The sequence below is a fragment of the Tachyglossus aculeatus genome, chromosome 7 (assembly GCF_015852505.1).
Source record: "Tachyglossus aculeatus isolate mTacAcu1 chromosome 7, mTacAcu1.pri, whole genome shotgun sequence".
Taxonomy (NCBI): Eukaryota; Metazoa; Chordata; class Mammalia; order Monotremata; family Tachyglossidae; genus Tachyglossus; species Tachyglossus aculeatus.
The window spans coordinates 32905987-32930506 of record NC_052072.1 but is presented as its reverse complement, the minus strand read 5'-3'; the positions used below and the strand labels follow the sequence as shown (position 1 = coordinate 32930506).

Genomic DNA, 24520 nt, shown 5'->3' with positions numbered 1-24520 from the left:
ACATTTAAATTTGGTCAAGAGGAAAAGACTAAAGTGCTAGGTAGAAGTGCTTACTACAGTGCTCTGCACACAGTAAGTGCTCAGTAAGTACGATTGAATGAATACAAATCTTGTTTTCTTATATATCATGATATGTAAGTCTTTTTGTAATACAGTTATGGTTCCCAGTGTAATTGGTGTATAGTGTCAGTTTATGATCAAACTAACAATTTCTATAATTTTCCAGTCCAGGACTAAACAGTAATGTCAATGTTTTTGACAACTAATAACTGTTCTAAGCTTTGGGATTGATAAAAATCAATCAGGTCAGACAGAGTCCCCTGTCCCAAATGGGGCTCATAGCCTAAGTAGGTGGGAGAACTGCTACTGAATGCCCACCCTACAGTTGAGGAAACGGGCACAAAGAAGCAAAGTGATTTTGGTCAAGCAGTAAGCAAATGGTGGAGCCGGGATTAGAACCCAGGTCCTCTGACTTCCATGCCTGTGCTCTTTCCACTAGGCCACGCTGCCTCTGAGGCGTCATTCTTAGAATTTGGCTGGTAGTGGTAGAGAAGCAGCGTGGCTCAGTAGAAAGAGCCTGAGACCTTCCCAGACTGAGCCCCCTCCCCATCCCCCTCGCCTTACCTCCATCCCCTCCCCACAGCACCTGTATATATGTATATATGTTTGTATGTATTTATTGCTCTATTTGTACATGTTTATTCTATTTTATTTTGTTAATATGTTTTGTTTTGTTCTCTGTCTCCCCCTTCTAGACTGTGAACCCACTGTTGGGTAGGGAACGTCTCTGTATGTTGCCAAGTTGTACTTCCCAAGCGCTTAGTACAGTGCTCTGCACACAGTAAGCGCTCATTAAATACGATTGAATGAATGAATGAATGAAAGAGCACAGGCTTTGGAGTCAGAGGTCATGGGTTCAAATTCCGGCTCCGCCAATTGTCAGCTGTATGAATTCGGGCAAGTCACTTAATCAATCAATCAATCGTATTTATTGAGCGCTTACCGTGTGCAGAGCACTGTACTAAGTGCTTGGGAAGTACAAGTTGGCAACATATAGAGACAGTCCCTACCCAACAGTGGGCTCACAGTCTAAAAGGGGGAGACAGAGAACAAAACTAAACATACTTACAAAATAAAATAAATAGAATAGATATGTACAAGTAAAATAAATAGAGTAATAAATATGTACAAACATATATACATATATACAGGTGCTGTGGGGAAAGGAAGGAGGTAAAATGGGGGGATGGAGAGGGGAACGAGGGGGAGAGGAAGGAAGGGGCTCAGTCTGGGAAGGCCTCCTGGAGGAGGTGAGCTCTCAGTAGGGCCTTGAAGGCAGGAAGAGAACTAGCTTGGCGGATGGGCAGAGGGAGGGCGTTCCAGGCCCGGGGGAGGACGTGGGCCGGGGGTCGATGGCGGGATGGGCGAGAACGAGGTACGGTGAGGAGATTAGCGGCAGAGGAGCGGAGGGTGCGGGCTGGGCTGGAGAAGGAGAAAAGGGAGGTGAGGTAGGAGGGGGTGAGGTGATGGACAGCCTTGAAGCCCAGGGTGAGGAGTTTCTGCCTGATGCGCAGATTGATTGGTAGCCACTGGAGATTTTTAAGGAACTTCTCTGTGCCTCAGTTACCTCACCTGTAAAATGGGGATTAAGACTGTGAGCCCCCCATCCCACCCCGCCATGGGACAACCTGATCACCTTGTAACCTCCCCAGCGCTTAGAACAGTTTTGTCATTATTTTAGTCTATATTTCCTAACTTTCCAATGAAGATTGTCGTAGAGTTTCCTTTCAGCTTCCTCCAAAGAAGTGTTTTGAATTTCATGTGAAGTGTATTAGCCACATTTAGTATGCATGCCTTCTTGTGGAAGAATCATGTTGCCAAGAAGGATTGTAAATTAATTAGAAGAGTCCTTAAAAAGGAAAGCCTTCCAGACCCAGGCGCTTGATTTTGAAGTCTATCTCTGTGGGTGGTGAGTTCGAGACAGCAGTGAGCCTATAGCCAAACCCTAAACTAGAATGTTTGTGATAAATATAACTGTGGTTGAAACCATAAGGACAATTATTCTTCATTTGCACATATCCAGTTGAACTTTTTACACATTTCCGTTTTGCATTTTTCATAGTAACAAACACCTCTTTTTATGACCTTAAATTAGTTCTATCAACTCTCACACCAGCTAAGTGTCAGAGGACAGCAGAGTCGCCAGTTGCAAATATTTTTTTCCCTGCAAAAGGCAATTCCAGAGAGAAATCCTCCCACTTTATTCAACTCCATTTCAGCCCCTAGCCAGCACCCTTCTGAGCTTTCATTCATGCTTATTAAACTTTCAACGGGGAAGGAAGATAGCTGTTGGATTTTGTTTTTTAAAAAATCTTAAACATCATTTTTAAGTTTGTCTTCAAATAACAAAGACAGTTCACATGGATTTGGGAGAAGCAAAGTGTTCAGTCAGTAAGGGAAGAGGTGGGCGAAGGGGATGGTCAGAAACAGACGGAAATGAACACCTTCACCTACGCTCAGACATTCACCTGGATGCAGCAGAATAAGAAATACTAGCCCAGATAACCTTGACGACAGTGGGATGGAGGTGTAGCAGGAGAAGCTGTGTGGAAAAATGGAGACTTCAGCCACTGCCTTTGTTCCCAGTGCTCCTCCTGATTGGCATGAATTCATGATGAGACATACCCCCAGTAGGAGCTGGCATGAGAAAAACCAGCCAGCTCAGCCCAGAGAAAACAGTTTGGAGAAGAGCACTGCCGGCAACAGGTAAGTGAAGTCACATTTAATCAGTAATATTTATTGAGTGCTTGTGCAGGGCAAGATGCTTAAGTAGTTGGGAGAGGACAATACCGTAGAATTGTTGGACACAATCCTTGCCCTCAAGGAGTGAAGCAGCATGGTCTAGTGGAAAGAGCATTAGCCTGGGAGTTGGAAGACCTGGGTTCTAATCCCAACTCCCAATAATTATGGTACTTGTTAAGTAATTACTATGTGCCACGCACTGTATATATGTATACATGTTTGTACATATTTATTACTCTATTTATTTTACTTGTACATATCAATTATATTTATTTTATTTTGTTAGTATGTTTGGTTTTGTTCTCTGTCTCCCCCTTTTAGACTGTAAGCCCACTGTTGGGTAGGGACTGTCTCTATATGTTGCCAACTTGGACTTCCCAAGCGCTTAGTACAGTGCTCTGCACACAGTAAGCCCTCAATAAATATGATTGATTGATTCTAAGTGCTGCAGTAAATACAAGTAAGGTTGGACACAGTCGCTATCCCACATGGGGCTCACAGTCTCAATCTCCATTTTAAATATGTGGTAACTGAGGCATAGTGAAGTGATTTGCCCAAGGTCTCACAGCAGACTAGTGGCAGAGCTGGGATAAGAACCCCTGACCTTCTGACTCCCAATTACTTGCTGTGTGACCTCAGGCAAGGCATAACTTCCCTGTGCCTCGGTTCCTTCATCTGTAAATTGGGTTTTCTTTTCTTCCTCCTGCCTAGACTGTGAGGCCCTTGAGGGACTGGTTATCATCTGTTCCAGCACTGGATACAATTCTTGGTACATAGTGAGGGTTTAACGAATACCACCACAATTATTAAGGCGTTTACGATCCAGTGGGATTTGAAGTGAAACGGCAGCCTCTAACGGTAGAAAGCCAATTTGTCATGCAGGCTTCTATGGGATTTACTAGAGGAATTCTGGCCAAGCATCCCTATTGCTTCATTTCTTCCCCGCCTGCTTGTGTTGTTTTGGTCTTCCAGTTAACTCTTCTAAAGACATATGAAGGAGCGTGACCTTCACAGCTATGGATGTGTGTGTGTTTGTGCGCATGTTTGTGAAAGTTGGTTTCTGTAACGAGTTTACATTACTCGCCCTCATTACTATCTCTCCTATTGCCCCTGCCTTTCTCCTTGCCTGGAATACCTTTCCTGCTCAGCTCTTTCAAAACTACATAGAGTCTTCCTAAAAAGACACCTCTTCCAGGGTTTGCTTGGTGAGGAATTTCCCAGTATCCCAATTGTGCATCCCATCAGCCTCCTCGCTACTCATTTATTTTAACTACTTGTTTATTATTTATATCTATTTTCTCACTCTTGACTATGATATATTCATTGATTTGTATGTACGGTTTCCCTCATTTCATTGTTTGTTCCTTTAGGGCAGAGATTGTGTCTTTCTTATTTTTTTATGTCCTCCAAGTGCCTATTGCGGTGTTCTGCACTGAGTTGACACTCAAATACTATTGTTGATTCTGTTAAATGTGTGTTTTATGCAAGTTTATACGGCTGAAGGTGCAGTGATACTAGCTGGTGAGAAAGAAGGGAGGCTACCAACCAACTCGCTACCTCATGGGATTGGGGGTAGGGCTGTGAGAGGGGGGGAAGTTATTAATCTCCTCCCAGGGTTGTTTTTGCCCCATTTCTGGAGATGTTAATAATAGTAATAACTGTGGTATTTCATTCAATTGTATTTATTGAGCGCTTACTGTGTGCAGAGCACTGTACTAAGCGTTTGGGAGAGTACAAGTTGGAAACATATAGAGACGGTCCCTACCCAACAGTAGGCTCACAGTCTAGAAGGGGGAGACAGAGAACAAAACCAAACATATTAACAAAATTAAATATGTACAAATAAAATAGAGTAATAAATACGAATATGTCAGACCGTCGAAGACATTTCTTAATTTCAGTTGAGTGGGAGAAGAGGACTTCTACATCCTTTGGCATTTCCGTGGCTGAGGCGAGAACGAACAACTGTGGTATTTGTTAAGTGCTTACTATGTGCCAGGCACTGTAGAAAGCATTGGAGTGGATAATGGCAGACAAGATTGCATTCAATCAGTGGTATTACTGAGTGCTTACTGTGTGCAGAACACTGCACTAAGCGCTTGGGAGAGTAGAATGTAATAGATTTGGTAGACATGTTCCCTGCACACAAGGAGCCTACATTGGGGCTCAGGAGGGCTGAACCCACATCCTCCCAGCCAATTGCAATCTCCAAAACAATGAGCAGTTAGAAAATTGCCTCCAATTGGTGACGCTTTCAATTTTTCATATGAATCAATCAATCAATCGTATTTATTGAGTGCTTACTGTGTGCAGAGCACTGTACTAAGTGCTTGGGAAGTACAAGTTGGCAACATATAGAGACAGTCCCTACCCAACAGTGGGCTCACAGTCTAATCATATGAGTGTTCTTTTCAATGTGTGAGCCATATGCTAACAATAACGACTGCAAGTTGCTGGTTAATCATTTATGAAAACTCATCCACGAGGTTCAGATAATGGGCTGGAGTTGTCACTTTTAATTGAACCTGGACTGCTTTACTGCTGGGCTGAGGCTTTGCTGGTTATCTTCCCAGATTTTCAAAAATGACCTGCTTCTTTTGCCCAAAGCTGCACACTCCTTTGAAAAATTACTTTATCAAATAAACCGGCCCTGCGGAGGTCAGGCAGCACTGTGATCACCTTACCTTTGGATGATCAAAATAGAATTAAATGGAAACACTGCTCTAACTTTTATGCCTCTGAGTGGCCCAAACCAGAACTGCTGCCAAAGATTGAAAGCAAAAGGATGGAGAAAGAGGATGGGAAGGTCAGGAAGACAGGCAAGAGATCAGGAATGACTCTGTCCACGCGTCACCTCTGAAACCATGTAGCCAAGACTGACAAAGGAGAGGAAAAAATGAATAGGAAAATGGTGTGATTTTTTTTAATGTTATAAACATTTGGTCATGGGAGTTGGAACTCTTAGAAGAAAAATTGCCTTATAATAGTAGTGATCAGTAGCAGTGGTACTGATGTAACATTTTTTTGAGGTCAAGGAGAGAGTTTGTGAAATAACCTGATCTTTACATTAATTGTAGCTCTGCCTCCCATTTCAAGGATAGCTCTATATACATAAGTGGCTACCAGTCAACCTGCACATCAGGAAGAAACTCCTCACCCTCGGCTTCAAGGCTGTCCATCACCTCGCCCCCTCCTACCTCACCTCCCTTCTCTCCTTCTCCAGCCCAGCCTGCACCCTCCACTCCTCTGCCGCTAACCTCCTCACCGTGCCTCGTTCTCGCCTGTCCCGCCGTCGACCCCCGGCCCACGTCATCCCCCTGGCCTGGAATGCCCTCCCTCTGCCCATCCGCCAAGCTAGCTCTCTTCCTCCCTTCAAGGCCCTACTGAGAGCTCACCTCCTCCAGGAGGCCTTCCCAGACTGAGCCCCTCCTTCCTCTTCCCCTCGTCCCCCTCTTCATCCCCCGCATCTTACCTCCTTCCCTTCCCCGCAGCACCTGTATATATGTATATATGTTTGTACGTATTTATTACTCGTTATTTATTTTACTTGTACCTATTCTATTTATTTTATTTTGTTAATATGTTTTGTTCTCTGTCTCCCCCTTCTAGACTGTGAGCCCACTGTTGGGTAGGGACCGTCTCTATATGTTGCCAACTTGTAATTCCCAAGCGCTTAGTACAGTGCTCTGCACACAGTAAGCGCTCAATAAATACGGTTGAATGAATGAATGAATATGGATTGTATGCATGGTCAAAAGTCCTATACAAGACTGACCCTCCATTTTATATTCTGTGCATTTAACTGTTGTCCTTTGCTGTAATGATGTGTTATAGTCCCAATTTTCACGTCCTCATCAAGGGTCCCAGAATTTCCTAAAGCCTCTGCTAAGAGAAAGTAATTTTTCTTCTGTTTGCTAGATACCAGGCTCACTTGTCTGTTGTAGTGTTTTCCCAGAGGTCATACCCTGTTTAAAATTACTCTTCTCTAGGTCTAAACATTTGGTCAATCCTTTCTGCTCTGTACTGCTCCATTTCAGCTCTACCAACGTCCCTAGCAATCTAAATTGTTTTGGCACTCGTGGTGGCAATCTATTTTGCACACTTATAATAATAATTGTGGTATTAAGTGCTTGCTATGTATCAAAGCACTGCACTAAATGTTGGGGTAGATAAAAGATAACCAGATCAGAGTCCCTGTCCTACACCAGGCTTACCCAAAGAGGAAGTAAGAGCAGGGATCTTACCCTCTTTTGTAGAAGTGGCTTACCAGACAAATGTCTCAAAGGTTCTGCAAGTGAGTTAATCTAGTGGTATAGAGACATCTGAGAAGAAAACACAGTTACTGTCAATCACTGGATAATCTTTCCATTCCCCACATCATTTTTTTGTTAGTCCCTGGAAGGATTTTGGGAGTTGCAGAGTCATTGCTCAAAACACAATACTGCCTGAATTGAAGTAAATATTGGCCTGAAATAAATGTGAGTGAGTAATGGAAGAGAATGACAAGCATTTTTTGAATGCCTAAATGGAATGTAATGCAGAAATACCAAGACTTTCAAAGCCTTTGGGTAACTAGATTATCATAACTACAATATCTAGAAATCCAAGGGCAGAAGGCGATAGAATTAGAGAGACACTATACAACATTTTTCTCTGGTCTCATTTGTTTGAAGATGAAACATCCAAAGAAGTATGAAAGACCTACTACTGAAGTTACATGTTTTGTAGCTTCATAACTCAGAAAACCAAAGCAAAATTCCTTCATTTATGTAAAGTATAGTTTATATTTCAGCCAAGGCCTCCCAAGTGTCAGTCTGTCCCAAATAAAATGTGTTTTGAATTCTTCCATTGTACATGAACAAGTCATCCTTTTGGTTTGTGAACACTTCAAGGGTAAGCCCTAGAATATCTCATCAGGTTTTAACATTAGCACCAATGTTTTCTTAAAATGTAGTACTTGGTGTTTTATTCTTAGACACTATTCATTTGCGTATGTGTGTTTTAAGGCATTGATCATCTAAGCATTTGGAGGAAAAGGTATACGTGTATAGCAAAATGTTCTATGGGATTTGTTCGTGTTTCCTGCTCGTCTAGTACTGAAAAATTGCTGGAATTTAACTATTACCCTTCGCTACCCGTTCAACTGCAATATGTAGTGGTGAGTATAAATGGCATTTGGACATTCGATGTGTCCCTTTCTTTGAGAAAGATTTCAAATTAAGTTAAGACATCAATTATGGTTGCAAAATAGGGATATGCTGAAACCCACATAACACAGTGACATCAGAAGCTGGGCAGGAGGCTGGGTGTCATTCATTTATTTAATCGTATTTATTGAGCACTTGAGCTTTGTGCAGAACACTGTATATAGAGACAGTCCCTGCCCACAACGAGCTCACGCTTCTGGTCTTTCCCTTCCCCCACACTTCTAACTCTCGAGCAGGGAAGAGAAACCCTCCTGAAAGGGACCATTATCACGGCTCTGGGTGCGAGGACCAAGTGCTAGAGGTGATGGGATGGAGGGAGGAAGCGTAGAAAGGAGGAAACCAGCTAGTGGGCCACTGTTGCCTCTTTCTCCCTGAAAACCAAGTTCAGAGCAGGGCGAGGGGCAGGGAGCAGCAGTGGGAACTTGGGGAGATGGGCAGGGGGTAGCTGAGAGAGAGCACGCTCGGCTGGATTGGGTCATGATGGGAGGGTGCCACATGGAGCTCCTAGTGACGTTGACTCCATCCACCCATCTTGGCGGTGCTAACTCCCTGCAGGTCTCCAAAAGACAGGGCAAAGGGCAAAGGTCTCCTTTGCCCTTGCCATTGTCAACCCACCCAAAGCCTGAGCTCCTCTCCCCCTCTCCATCCCCCCATCTTACCTCCTTCCCTTCCCCACAGCACCTGTATATCATCATCAATCGTATTTATTGAGCGCTTACTATGTGCAGAGCACTGTACTAAGCGCTTGGGAAGTACAAATTGGCAACATATAGAGACAGTCCCTACCCAACAGTGGGCTCACAGTCTAAAAGGGGGAGACAGAGAACAAAACCAAACATACTAACAAAATAAAATAAATAGAATAGATATGTACAAGTAAAATAAATAAATAAATAGAGTAATAAATATGTACAAACATATATACATATATACAGGTGCTGTGGGGAGGGGAAGGAGGTAAGATGGGGATGGAGAGGGGGACGAGGGGGAGAGGAAGGAAGGGGCTCAGTCTGGGAAGGCCTCCTGGAGGAGGTGAGCTCTCAGTAGGGCCTTGAAGGGAGGAAGAGAGCTAGCTTGGCGGATGGGCATATATGGGTATATATGTATACCGGATGGGTATATATGTATATATGTTTGTACATATTTATTACTCTATTTTACTTGTACATATCTATTCTATTTATTTTATTTTGTTAGGATGTTTGGCTTTGTTCTCTGTCTCCCCCTTTTAGACTTTGAGCCCACTGTTGGGTAGGGACTGTCTCTATATGTTGCCAATTTGTACTTCCCAAGCGCTTAGTACAGTGCTCTGCACATATAAGCGCTCAATAAATACGATTGATGATGGTTTCCTGCCCCACCTAGTAGTGACCGAGAGTAGGAGGGGCTCTCTCTGAGGAGCCACAGTGCCTGCCTGGTTTGGGGTGCCATTGCCCTCCGGCCAGAAAAACCGCGGCAGTGCTGCCTCAGAACAGTTTTTGCAACTGGAACCGCGGTCCTGGGCCTTTTCCTGACACCGGAGATGAGTTCTGGTCTGTCCCGCCTGACTTCTAGCAATGTATCTGCAGGGAATATGGTTTAATTCAGGATAGAAAATATGCTGGGCCACAGGAAATTAGGTAATTATACGTTTTAAGTGTATAATGATTTTGTGTGGTGATTTTGATGCCATTATTAGTAACGATGACAGTAATTTGGCACAGCTAAGACATGTCACTCCCAGAAAGGCCAGGATTAGCGGTGCCAACAGTGTCAGGGCAGAGTCCTATGTCCCACATAGCCCTGGAACTAATTAAACAATGAGTAGAAATTTTCTGTCAAGGAATAATATGGAAATAGCATTGTCTGGAATCATTTCCAGAGTAACTGTTTGTACCTATATTTCCCTGTGGGATTATAGGCTCCCTGGTTGATTCTTTTAGTGTTTCCAAAAAGCCAAACAACTAACTTCCACTTTTCCTGTGATGATTGTAGGTAGGCTACAGTTTTCTAAATAGCAATATTTAGGAAAATAAGTAGGTGACCATTAGGGGAAAAAAGACAATTTACAGATATTTTATTTTGAGACAAATGCGTTTTCTAGGTTTCATTAAATTTAGGGATAAAGTGAATTTATCCTATTTATCACTTTAACCTGTAATCAATCAATCAATCAATCGTATTTATTGAGCCCTTACTGTGTGCAGGGCACTGTACTAAGCGCTTAATTAGTACAGTGTAATGCAGTATAATGTAGTATAATTAATGTAATACATTAATTAATTAATTAATTAATTAATACATTAGTGTAATGTAATGTAGTATGCTGTAATGGAGGCTAATCTTTTTCAGAATCAAATATTTAAAAGTACAACCTCCTCAGATGGTGGCTTCGATACCCAGAACAAATAGTACGCATACCCCGGACATCCGTAGCACTCTTTCCCAAGGAGCTTGAACTATATCTTTACATGATATCATTTTGTCCTCTCACTGTACCGAGGAGGAATGTGTAAACCATTTTACAGTGGGAAATACCCGGGCAAAGAAATGTTAAAAATGATTCACCCAAAGTTACGAATCAAGTGAGACAAGCAGTAAAGCAAACCAATATTTCCTGACTGCCACCAAGTGTTTATTCCCTTTTCCATTAATAATAGTAATGGTGGCATTTATTAAGCGCTTACTATGTGCAAAGCACTGTTCTAAGTGCTGGGGAGGTTACAAGGTGATCAGGTTGTCCCATGGGGGGCTCACGGTCTTAATCCCCGTTTTACCGATGAGGGAACTGAGGCACAGAGAAGTGAAGTGACCCGCCCAAAGTCACACAGCTGACAAGTGGTGGAGCCGGGATTTGAACCCATGACCTCTGACTTCAAAGTCCGTGCTCTTTCCACGGAGCCACACTGCTTCACTAATAGTTCAGAAAGTTCTGGGCTGTGCTACTTACCACATGGAGCAACTCCATCAGCCTCCATGAAACATGCAGGCACTGGGCCCTTGTGAAAGGGGTGTGGAACTGGAACTGGAATTCTGGACCACTGAGTTATCATCTCAGTCCCGGTCACTGGCTTGCTGGGAGACCTTGGAGAAGTCACTTTCCACTTTTGTACAATTGACATAAGATACCTGCTCTCCCTACTGCCTAGACTTTAGATACTATGTAGGGCAGAGACTGTATTTACTATATTATTATTATCATCATTGTTATAGTATCATTTTCCTAAGTGCTTAATTTGTGTCAAGCCCTGTGACCAGCCCCGGGGTAGATACAAGATAATTAGATTGGATACAGTCTCTATCCCAGTCTAAGTAGGAGAGAGTAGGATTTAATCCCCATTCTTTTTTAGCGGATGAGGAAACTGAGGCACAGGAAAGTTACGTGACTTGCCCAAGGTCACACAGTAGAACTGGGATTACAACCCATATCATCTGACTCCCAGGTGTATGCTCTGTCCACTTGGCCATGCTGCTTCACATTTAGCACAGTGCCTGGCATATGACCTTTGATAAATACCATCACTAACTTTTGGACAAATGTGAGCAATTTAGTAAAACTGTCGTAAACACTGGGTAATATCACGGTCAAAGTACAGTGTTCGGCACAGAGTAAGCCCTCAATGAGTGCTATCGATTGATTCATCGAGATTATATTCCAAGTAGTTACTTTTGTTTCCTGGTAGAATCAACTGAAGAATTGGTTTTCCATTTGAAAATCACTCTTCGATGTGCTAAGGCGGGGAGGTTTCTTTTAGTTATTTTTACAGTGCCTTCTGTGTGTTCCTGTACCTTTGTTAATACAATCTGAATGACTCTTTCAACAGTCTGTCAATGTGATTGCTTATTGTTGTATTGTACCCTCCCAAGTGCTTAGTATTTATTTTATTTTGTTAGTATGTTTGGTTTTGTTCTCTGTCTCCCCCTTTTAGACTGTGAGCCCACTGTTGGGTAGGGACTGTCTCTATATGTTGCCAATTTGTACTTCCCAAGAGCTTAGTACAGTGCTCTGCACACAGTAAGCGCTCAATAAATACGATTGATGATGATGATGATAGTACAGTGCTCTGCACACAGTAAGTGTTCAATAAATATGAACGGAAAACATTGCTATAAGATCTCCAGAGAGGGAAATTCCCAAACTTGTCTAGCATTCCTCACTGCCATGAAATTCTTCCCTGTATATCCCTGACCCTACAGCAGTGAGGGTGGGTGACAGCAAGTTAATGCTTCCCCCTCAGATTCATCTTCTCTTGAGTAATTAATTCCAGTTCCTCTCAGATCTTGCAAATTCTCCCCCTATTTCAGGCTGGCACAGGTCAGAGCGATTCCACCTGAACTCTGGGGAAATAACTGAGTGTCACCTGACCTTTGAAACAGCACACACATTGTGTAAACCTCCTAATCTGCCCTGCCATCTTCAAACATGAAGGGTAATAGTGCATGCTTAAACGGGCAAAATACTGAATACGTACAGAAAAATAGTGAATAAGTTCAGATTTATACTATAGAAAAGTTTAACATTTTACCCAATATTTTTGAACAAAAGAAACAGCAATATTCCTTAGACCCAAATGGAACTGATATTGACCCTTAGATACCGAATCCATTTCATCTAGATTATATTTTAACTTGTCACTAGAACAGAAGTAAATTAATGTTGCTGTTAAATTAGCCCACTGTTGGGTAGGGACTGTCTCTATATGTTGCCAACTTGTACTTCCCAAGCGCTTAGTACAGTGCTCTGCACACAGTAAGCGCTCAATAAATATGATTGATTGATTGATTGATTTTACTTTGAACTTTTGGTTTAATTCCTTCAGAGACTCTTTGGGCAAGGTACTAATAATGGCACCCTTTTTTGTTTTGAAATGAATCCAGTTCAGTCTGTAGAATTGGAATACCATTTAGTAATTCAGCACGCTACTTCGATTTTTTGAGGCCGAATGCATTTTCCTCATCTAATTAGTTCACGATTAAACCCTTGGAATAACATGGAAGTTGTCTTCTCTTTCCAAAAATGAGTATGAACTCAATTTCCTGTATCATTTCTGGGTGAAAGTACACCATTTGAAGAAAAAGAAGCTCAATGTAGGCAGGGAAAGTGTCCACGCTTAGAACAGTGCTTTGCACATAGTAAGCGCTTAATAAATGACATTATTATTATTACCAACTCTGTTAATTGTACTCTCCCAAGTGCTTAATAAAGTCCTCTGCGCTCAGTAAATACGATGGATAAATTGAAAAGAACACCCATGGCATGAATCAGCATTGGAGGGTGTGGTTTGAAAATACTTAATATTTTCACACAGCTTTACAGTTTGTTGTAAAAACAAGTACAGACACTTCCAGAAATTCCAAAGCCTTTAAAAAATACTCTGGATATTTATTATATTGAAACCAGAAGGAACCATAGAAAACAAAACAAAAAAAATGAAATAGCTACTTAGGGATGGTATGATTTTTGCATTGGGTGCCAATAGTTTCTGCCTAATGTATTTAAAAATCTAAATTTCACAGGCAGGATCCCAGGAAGAAAAATGTGAAGGACTTAGTGTATATCATTTGAGGTGAATAATGCTAATAGTCTGTATGTCATTTGAGGCGAATAATGTAAAAAAAAAATAGAATAATAATCCACACTTATGTAATCGTACTGAAAAGTTAACCTGAGAAAATGATCAGTAAAACCTTGTTAAGATGATATTCTCTTCAAAGAAAGTAAAATTCAAAGTAACTGATATAAGACATTTGCCTGGGAAAAAAATATTATATAATCTAAACCAGTAAAGTCAAAGTTCATAATTTTTCCTTCTCTTAATCCACCAATTTTTCATATGGATAACTCTCTTTTTCCAGGACAATGCTAGTATAGGGATAGGACTAATGTTTGGAAATATATATGCTAATAAATTTGGGGTACACGTGACAAATGGAAGGCACATCAGTATCGTAAAGCCATTTATGTGTATAGAAAGTAAACTTTCATAAAGAACAGTGAATTCATTTTTAATCTAAAAGTTCATAACATCAAATAAGAATAAACTCAAACAATAGAAAATAATAACAATAATAATATTTAAGTGCTTACTTTGTACCAGGCACTGTACTAAGCACTGGAGTCGATAAAAGATAATCAGGTTAGACACAGTCCCTGTCCCCCACAGGGCTCAAAGTCTCAATCCCCTTTATACAGATTAGGGAACTGAGGCCAAGTGAAGTGACTTACCCAAGGTCACAAAGCAGCGTGACCTAGTGATTAGAACACAGGTCTTTGAACCAGAAGGACCCGGGTTCTAGTCCTGGCTCTGCCACTTGTCTGCTGTGTAACCTTGGGCAAGTCACTTAGCTTCTCTGTGCCTCAATTACTTCATCTGTAAAATGGAGATTACAACTGAGTTTCATGTGGGATAGGGACTGCGTTCAAATTTATTGCCTTGTATCTACCCCAAGGCTTAGAACAGTGCCTGGCACATAGTAAGCGCTTAACAAATACAACTTTTTTTTTAAATAGGAAAAGGTCCTTCTGTCCCCCAGTCCTGTGCTTTTTCCACTAGGTCATTCTGTTTCTCACAAAGAAGACTATAATCTCGCTGTGGGCAGGGAACGTGAAGCAGCGTGGTGTAGTAATTAGAGCACGGGCCTGGGAATCAGAAGGTTGTGGGTTCTAATCCTGGCTCTGCCACTTGTCTGCTGTGTGACCTTGGGTAAGTCACTTCACTGGGCCTCAGTTACCTCATCTGTAAAATGGGAATTAAGACTGTGAGCCCCACATGGGACAGGGACTTTGTCCAACCCGATTTTCTTGTATCCAACTCAGCCCTTAGTACAGTGCCTGATACATAGTTAGCACTTATAAAAAATATCACAATTATATTATTATTACCAAATCAGTTATATTGTACTCCCAAGCACTTAGTACAGTGCTCTACATACAGTAAGTGCTCAATAAATTCGATTGATTCAGATGTTAGAGTAGGCAAAATAAAATGGAAAAGTGGGTAAAATTTGCATAAAATTGCTATGCCTGGGGAGCAATTATAGAATCGAAGGCATCTCATAATGAACTCTAAGCCAGAATTTTAAAGGTAATACTGATGGATGGTTCAGTGCTTTTGCACATAGTAAGCGCTCAATAAATACGATTGAACGAATGAATGAAGTTGGTATTTATTACGTGCTTACTACGTGCCAAGCTGTGGTCAATACAAGATAATCAGTTTGGACACAGTCTCTGTCCTACACTGGGCTCACAGTGTAAGTAGAAGGAAGGAGAATTTAATGAGATGAGTTAACTGAGGCACAGAGAAGTGACTTGCCCGAGGTTCCACAGCAGACAAGTGGCAGAGCCGGAATTATAACCCAGGTTCTCTGACTCCCGGGCCTGTGCTCTTTTCCCTGGGCCATGTTGCTTCCCATAGTAGAGTAGGTAGGGAATGTGGGAGAAAGGGTGGGAGGTGAGAGTGTTGGAAGACCTGCAGGAAGTGTTCAGGGAAACCAGGCATAAGTGGGTAAGTAGCCCTAGAAAGGCAGAGTTCTGTCCTGAGTGTACAAACATACACATTTGGGGAAAAAAAGTCAAAAACCTAAGCATGCTAGTCTAAGACATCCTCCAACACTAGATCCTGCGCTACACTATGTTCTGGAACATAAGCCAAAAGTTCATGTGTAAACAGAATTCATGGGGTGGTAGGCTTTGATGGAATTGTTTCTGTTTTTTTCAGCTATTTGCTATTTTGAACTTTGGCCTGGAATGAAATAACTTTTCAGGGCTCGGTTTTCTGATTTTTTTTTGACATTTAGTTTTCAAAGCGTTCAGTTTGCTCTTGTGTTTGTTGAAAGTAGAGTTTATTAAATATGTAGCAATATCTATCAAATGGGAGGCCTCAGCTTTAATATCTGGGCCAGCAAAGTTTGCTTATTTTTCTGTGTGAATTGTTAGCACATAGAGGCCCCTTAAGGTTTCTGGGATTGAGCAGCATTTCTAGTTTCCTTCGCTTATCAAAGAACAGCTCTTGTGTCCTAGAGAGAAGATATCCTTATCAGACAGGAACAAGGGGACATGGAGAAGCCTTGGAGAAACTCACCAGAGTTGTTTTGGTATGAATACAAAAGGTATGTAAACACTGAGGCATTTCAGATTTAAAATAACGATTGCTGTATTTAAGCACTTACTATAATAGTAATACTTGTGGTGCTTAAGTGTGTACTATGTGCTAAGCATGGATTTAGCACTGGGGTAGACACAATACAATCAGATCAAACAGAGTCCCTGTCCCACCTTTGGCTGGCTATCTCAGGGTGAGAGACCAGGTATTTAATCCCCATTTCACAGATGAGGAAACTGAAGCACAGAGAAGTTAAGAAACTTTCCCAGATGGCAGAGTTGAGATTAAAACCCTAGTCTCCTGACTGCCTGTCAACAATCATGATGGTATTTGTTGTTGTTATTATTGTTATTGATAATAATATAATGATGGTGTTTGTTATTATTGATAATAATGATGGTATATTTAAGTGATATTATAATTATATTATATATTATAATATATTATATTATATATATTTAGTGATATTATATTTAATGAGCCAGGCACTGTACTAAGCACTGGGGTGGATACAAGCAAATTGAATTGGACACAGTCCCTGTCCCACGTGGGGCTTCACAGTCTCAATCCCCATTTTATAGATGAGGTACCTGAGGCCCAGTGAAGTGACTTGCCCAAGGTCACACAGCAGACAAGTGGAGGAGCCGGGATTAGAACCCATGACCTTGTGATTCCCAAGCCCATGTTCTTTCCACCTGGCCATGCTGCAACCGCTTACTATGTGCCAGGCCCTGAACTAAGCTCTGGGGTGGAAACAAGCAAATTGATTTGGATACACTCCCTGTCGAGCTCACAGTCTCAATCCCCATTTCACAGATGAGGTAACTGAGGCCCAGAGAAGCGAAATGACTTGCCCAAGGTTACACAGCAGACAAATGTCGGAGCCAGGATTAGAACCCATGTCAATCCATGATATTTTTTGAGCATTTACTGTGTGCTGAGCAGTGTTCTGGGTTCATTCCACCAGTTTATTACAACCAGATTGCCTTCTGCTTTGAACATGTGGACTGCGAAGAATAAAAAATGGAAAATAATAATACCCACATATTGCTCCCAAGCCTGGCTTGCAATATGCTGTTGCTCCCTTCTTCTCTCTGCAGAGTCCTGCATCCTAATTTCTTTCTAGGACTGATCAAAATTCCTTATAAAACAGGCTGGTGGTAGTTTGCACAACTATCATAGCATTTCCATTTTCTTCCCTCTGACCGTGGTGATAAATATAAACTGAAAAATGAGAAAAACACATCAAATACAATCAATGCTGCTCCCCAGACTTCTTTAGGAAAATCACCAATTCATTTTATGAATAGCCCTTTTATAGAGGGCCTGTTTTTCTTTCGATTAAAGCATTCCATTTAATCTGTTTGAATAAATTTCCGACACCTTAGACTAGCAAAATTGTTGTGATAAGCTACCTTTTTTCTTCAGAATTACAGCATTCCCTGATGGGCAACTCTTCTGTGCATTTAACCACCACACTTTACTTCACACTAAACACAGCTGGTCTCCAAGAAGCTTCCTGTAGTCTTTGCTGCTAATTATAGCCACCTCCATTCTATTTCTACAACTTTATGATAAATGGTACAGCTGTGGATATCTAGGATAGGAAACTCTGCTCCTCTGTGCCCCATGGCATCACTCAAGGGTTTCATGTGATTTTTTTGGTCTTATATCCAGGCTGCTGGTTGGTCATTAAATCCTTCCCAGATATGTTTTATGGGACCCTCAGTTACTCATGCTTCCTGATTATATGTTTACCTAGGCTCTAAAAGCAGTGTCCTGGAGTTTGCTGTTGCTTCTGAGAGAGATCAATGGGTAACTGGAAAGGTAAGATAACATTTAGATTGTGGACTACTTGGGAAAAACACAGGCCTTCAAAGGATACAATCCTTTGAAGTAGATAAATGCCTCCCCACATTCTAGGGTCCATTCAGACGGCCCTCCAGTTATCGGAGGTCACATGCTCAGCTCCAACCGGGCACATAAAACTGCTTCCTACATTGGAAGATTTGGTGGGGTGGCAGTCAGGCAGAGGTAAAAATACTGGCCAACAGAAGCCACTAGTCACACGGGTAAGCTCGCTACTGGCAGGGAATGTGTCTGCTAATTCTGTTACACTGTGCTTTCCCAAATTTAGTACAGCGCTCAATAAACACCATTAGTTGTTCGATGGGTCAACCTCATTGTCTTCCCCTTTCATTACCCCCGAAGTGGTCTTTATCAACTGTTATGTTGGGCCGCTGTCTCTCAGTGCTTGACATTGACTGGTGAATGGACACCATTTAAAAATTCAGACTTGTTCTAGTGAAGACATTTAGGTAATATACCATCTGCCAGCCCCAGAGAGTAAGGAGGAGGAGAGAGAAGGGGAAGGACGCTTGACAGTGTGCTTACTTAGCCCGAATCTAAAGAAGTTCAGAGCAGAGTGTAAGCTTAAAGTAAGAGGTGTGTAGATTGTAAATTTCTTCAGGGCAGGGATTGTGTCTACCACTTCTGTTGAATTGTACTCTCTACAGTGCTCTGCGCAGTAAACACCATTGATTGATTACCAAGAGACCAGAAAGACCAAGAAGAGGGATACCCCTCTCAAAGCCTGGAAAGGTTAAGAGAGACTTCGAGAAGTTAGAGGATCAACAGCAAACTATTTGACATTATCAAAGGAAGTGAAATAAAAGGTCATTAAAAACTTAGTTTTATCGCTATCTACCGTTGTGGCAGTCCTAGTTGCCACATTTTTAAAAGGACGGAATAGAAGAAATGATAGTTGTTCTTTCTCATTCATCCCTAGTTTGTCATAGCCTGCCAATTCTTCAACCATTCAATGAAGGGTATTGTGTGCTTACTGTGTGCAGAGCACTGTACTAAGCACTTAGGAAAGTACAATACAACAGCATTGAATTCCTCAATAATAAATCAATCAATTGTATTTATTGAGTGCTTACTGTGTGCAGAGCACTGTACTAAGCGCTTGGGAAGTACAAGTTGGCAACACATAGAGACGGTCCCTACCCAACAGTGGTCTCACAGTCTAGAAGGGGGAATATATATATTTAATGGTATTCATTCGGCACTTACTATGTGCCAGGCACTGAACTAAGCACAGGAGGCAACACCAGATTCATTCATTCAACCGTATTTATTGAGCACTTACTGTGTGCAGGGCACTGTACTAAGTGATTGGAAAATATGATCCAGCAGTAAAGAGAGACAAGCCCTGGCCTTAACCAGATAGGACAATCTCCCAGTGCTACATGGGGTTCACAGTCTAAGATGGAGAAGGATTTACTCCCTTTTTAACAGATGGAATTACTGAGGCAAAGGGAAGTTACGTGACTTGCCCAAGGTCACACAATAGATGAGTAGCCGAGGTGGAACTGTAGCCCAGGTCCTCTGACTCCCAGCCCATGCTCTTTCCATTAGGCCCTACTGCTGCTCAGTATTTCCCAAAGCAGCCCCTTCCTCCCCTTTCTTACAACTACTAGTGCAAGCTCTCCTCACCTCCCAACTGAATTACTAGAATAATCCCTTACACTGTAAACTAGTCGTGGGCAGGGAACCAACTCAACCAAACCAAACAAGGAAGTTGTAGTTTCAAGCATTTAGTACAGGGTCCTGCACACAGTAAGTGTGCTAAATCATCATAAGTGTGCTAAATCATCAATAAATACCAATGATGATGGTGTTGATGAGGATGACTCCTTGCCGATATCCCTGCCCTGAGAACCAGTGTGGCCTAGTGGATAGAGCACAGGCCCGGGAGTCAGAAGGACCTAGGTTCTAATCCCGGCTCCACCGCTCTTCTGCTACGTGACCTTGAGCAAGTCACTTCACTTCTCTGTGCCCCAGTTACCTCATCTGTAAAATGGGGCTTGAGACTGGGAGCCCTATGTGGGACAGTCTCTATTCTATTTATTCTATTTATTTTATTTTGTTAGTATGTTTGGTTTTGTTCTCTGTCTCCCCCTTTTAGACTGTGAGCCCACTGTTGGGTAGGGATTGTCTCTATATGTTGCCAACTTGTACTTCCCAAGCGCTTAGTACAGTGCTCTGCACACAGTAAGCGCTCAATAAATACGATTGATTGATTGATTGATTGACAGGGACTGGGTCCAACCCGATTATCTTGTATTTACCCCAGCACTTAGTACAGTGTCTGGCACATAGTAAGCCCTTAACAAACACCACAATTAGTATTATTACTGAGGCTCCCATATTTCCAATCTAACCTGCATGCTTCAAAAAGGATAGACTGCATTAATAGGATTGTAGTATTTCATTCTTCAAACTCTACAGTGACTAAAGCTCCTTTCCCGTGGCTCCACACCTGTTGGCTCCCAGTTCCTTGCTGCTCTCTTCTCCCACCACGCCCTAGTTTCCCCCATCCAGTCTTCCCATGCTTGTCTCCTATTCATTCATTCATTCATTCACTCACTTCTCTTTTTTTATGGTACTTATTAAGCACTTACTATGTGCCCAGCACTGTTCTAAATGTGGGGTTAGATAGAAGCTAGTCAAGTTTTACAGAGTCCCTGTCCCAGATGGGGGCTCACAGTCTTAATCTCCATTTTACAGATAAGGTAACTGAGGCCCAGAGAAGTTAAGTGAGTTGCCCAAGGTCACACAGCAGACAAGTGTGAGCCCGTTGTTGGGTAGGGGATTGTCTCTCCTTGTTGCCGAATTGTACTTTCCAAGTGTTTAGTACAGTGCTTTGCACACAGTAAGCGCTCAATAAATATGATTGAATGAATGAATGGAGTGGCAGAGCCAGGATTAGAACCCAGAAACTTCTGACTCCTAGGACCGTGCCCTGTCCTCTAGGCCATGCTGCATCTCTTTTGGTAAAGCAGTCCCCCATATAACAAATTATGGACATCATCCACATTCTGGGTAGGAATCCACTGAAGAAATCCTCAGATGTAAAGTCCATATTCCTCACGTAGACATACTGGAGAAATGAGCAGGGATCATGTGTATCAGTGCATGGCTGACATTCCTCTGGGGGCCATAAACCTAAAGCAACTCTGGGGCCTTGGGTCCTCAGTTAGGTTTTTTCCTTTTTTCAGGGTAGGAAATACAGAGACGAATGTTACTTTCTGATTAACCTCTGCATTGTTTCTGATAAAAAAAAAAAAAGGTTAAACGTAGGGAAGGGGCCAAAGAGGGGAATGTGTTATGTTCCCGGGCCTCTGAAGGCTAGCAGGGAGTTGACTGCCGAGTGGTAGCCAAGACAGAACAGACTGCAGGGACTCCATTTCTGGACCCGTGCACTAGAAGTAGCAGATGGCTTGGAAGCCTTCAGTCCCTGTTTCCCCTGTAAATTTCTTAGAGGTGTGTGTCACGCTACATACGACCTGATAGGAAGTAGGTCTTGGCCATCGTACAAGGACAGGACTGTAGGCCAATTCCTCGATGAAAACAAGGGGACAGACTCTTCATGTGACCAATACAGGAGAAGGGAAGATTTGACTCGATCACCCTGGCGTGTCTCAGGATCAGCTCCAGATAGACGGGAAGCAGATGAGAGGCCCAGGAAAGGAAAGCTAGGCCCCGCCGGGCTCCAGCTGTCAGATAGGGAGACTGATGGGAACTTGCGATGAATGCAATAATTTAACTGGGAAGGAAGAAGCAGCATAGCCTATAGGATAGTGCACAGTCATGGAAATCAGAAGAACCTAGCTTCTAATAATAATGATAGCATTTATTAAGCACTTACTATGTGCAAAGCACTGTTCTAAGCCCTGGGGAGGTTACAAAGTGATCAGGTTGTCCCACGGGGGGCTCACAGTCTTCATCCCCATTTTACAGATGAGGTAACTGAGGCCCAGAGAAGTGAAGTGATTTGCCCGAAGTCACACAGCTGATAAGTGGTGGAGCTGGGATTTGAACCCATGACCTCTGACTCCAAAGCCCGGCCTCTTTCCACTGAGCCACGCTGCTCTCCAGCTCCACCACATCTTCCGTGTGACCTTGAGCAAGTCATTTCAGCAAGTCTCTATTTTATTGCCGACTTGTACTTCCCAAGCGCTTAGTACAGTGCTCTGCACACAGTAAGTGCTCAATAAATATGATTGAATGAATGAATGAATGAACTCCTCTGTGCCTCAGTTATCTCACCTGTAAAATGGGGATTTAAGACTGTGAGCCCTATGTGGCACAGGGACTGTGTCCAACCTGATTGGCTTGTATCTACCCCAGTGTTTAGCTCAGTGCCTGTCACATAGTAAGTGCTTAACAAATACCATATTAATACCATATTACAAATGGAATAATAGGAGGGAGAGGGGATGCTCCATGAGCCCCATGTTTTGGAAAGTGGTGGTTCTGTAGTACTTTCCTCAGTGCTTAGCATTGTGCATTGTAGGCAGTAGATGGTCAGTAAGCATAACTAATACTATTCCTGCAAGTACTAGATATTTTGTAAGAAAGGAACAGCTACCAGAAAGGAGAGATTACCAACCCCCAGGTGACATTCTCCTAAGTAAATGCACTCCCAGCATGTCTATTTGAGGGAATAGCATTTCTCTTCTGCAGCAGTCTGGCTGACTGCATCATTTCTGCTGGAGGCAATCCATCCCACAGCAGCTGAAACAGCATGGAGGGCAGGACATGGATCAGAGCAGCCCCAAAGGTGGCATCTGCCACAGCGACGACCACACAAACGTCCACGGTTACAGCAACTATTGGGGTTCAAAGAAGGGTTTCCTCATGGTTATTAATAATAATTGCGGTGTTGGTTAAGCCCTTACTCTATGTTAAGCACTATGCTAAGTGCTAGGATAGTATGAGGTTCTTGATTTTCTTCCAGTCAAGCCACCCAGGACTCTTTCCTCCTTGTTCATCCCACTTTACAAGGGAGAATTTTGTGAGGTTGGCTGTTCCCCTCCTAACTAGACTCCTTTGCCCTAAAATGATTTATTCACAGTTTTGTTCTACTACACCTGTTTGGAGCCAAATTGCCAATGAAAATCAGAATGTGACTGATAGTGCAGACAGGACTGGGAGAATCGCCCCATTCCCTCCTCCCTGAGGAAACACTTTTTTTTCTCTCATCAGGTGCTCAAAGAAATTCACAAATGAGACAGAAATTGTTTAAGGACCCAATTGCTTTGGTGATGCTGAAGTGTTCAAGTGGCAGTAGGGAGGGAAAGAGGGTGGGGAGATCAGAGGTTAATCGGGGAAGACTTCCTGGAGGAGATGTGATTTCAGAAGAGCCTCAAGTCCTCAAGGTGGAGAGAGCAGTAATCTGTCAGATGAAGAATAGAGAGTTCTAGGTAGAAGGGAGGGTGTGAGCAAGAGGTCAGAATCGAGAGAGACAGACAAGGCAGTGATTGCTTGGCTTGAGAGGATGGAAGCTCGTGAGCTGGGATGTGGTGGGAGAGAAGGGTGGATAAATAATGGGAGAACTGAATGTCTTGAAAGTGATGGTGAGGAGTTTCTGCTTGATGCAGAGATGGATGAACCATTGGAGGTTTTTGAAGAGTGGAGAGATGTGTGCAAAATAACACTTAAAAAATTATCCATAAGCATTAATTTTGCCTACATGACAGAATGCCTGCAAATGTTTGCTTACAGTGGGATCACCCCATACACCTTTGGCCAGGAAAGGAATTTTAAATGAACAATTCATTATGAGAGATTTCTTTGGGGAGACCCCACAAGAAAGAGAATTCAGAAAATGCAAAAAAAACATGCAAAACTTGGTTTAACTACTTGCTCTAGCCAAAGAGATTCTTGGCCAGGAATTGTGATGGATTCCCTTTCACTTTGATGAGGTTCTCTCTTTCTCTCTCTCTGCAGGTTATGTTTGTTACGCCAAGTTTCATCTTTAATTACATGATGGAGCATTTCCATGTAGAACAGCAAGTGCTGCAGTGATTCACCATTGACATTGATCTCATTCTGCTGTTTTTGTTTCACTGTTATTTCAAATTCATTGGTAGTAGGAGATAGGAGTATTTTAAGACAAAGAGTAGCCTACTAACAGAAGATGCCTGTGTTTCCTTAAGGGATTAAAAGACAGAGGTGGAGATAGGAAGGAGAGGAGTGCTGTTGCTTCACATATGTAGAGACAATTTTCTTATTTCAAGGAGAAATGAACTGAGGAGGCCATTTGAAGTCCCTCCCCTTTCACATCCAACAGTCCCTATTCTCCCTATCTTCAAAATCCTTATAAAGCAACATCTCCTTCAGGAGGATTTCCCCGATCAGGCTCATCTCCAGGCCTTATTTTTTCCACAAAACCTCTGTACTTGTTCCTTAACCCCTTAAGCACTTGTGCTCTCCTCCCCTTCTTTCTCCCCTCTGTCTCACCCTGAAAAGGGCAGGGGGGGAAGGAGGGAGGGGCATGCAGTGTGGAAAGAGCAAAGGCCTGGGAATCAGAGGACCTGGGTTCTAATCCAGACTCTGCCGTATGTCAGTTGTGGGACC

At 42.5% G+C, this 24520-nt stretch overlaps 1 long non-coding RNA gene across 1 annotated transcript; it reads left to right on the top strand.

Annotated features, from left to right (window-relative positions):
• Positions 1-15904: 15904 nt before the first annotated feature.
• Positions 15905-24393, top strand: LOC119930822. The gene is made up of 3 exons (XR_005451853.1): positions 15905-16100; positions 17856-17920; positions 23891-24393. It is a non-coding gene; the product is annotated as an uncharacterized LOC119930822 (long non-coding RNA).
• The last annotated feature ends 127 nt before the right edge of the window (positions 24394-24520 follow it).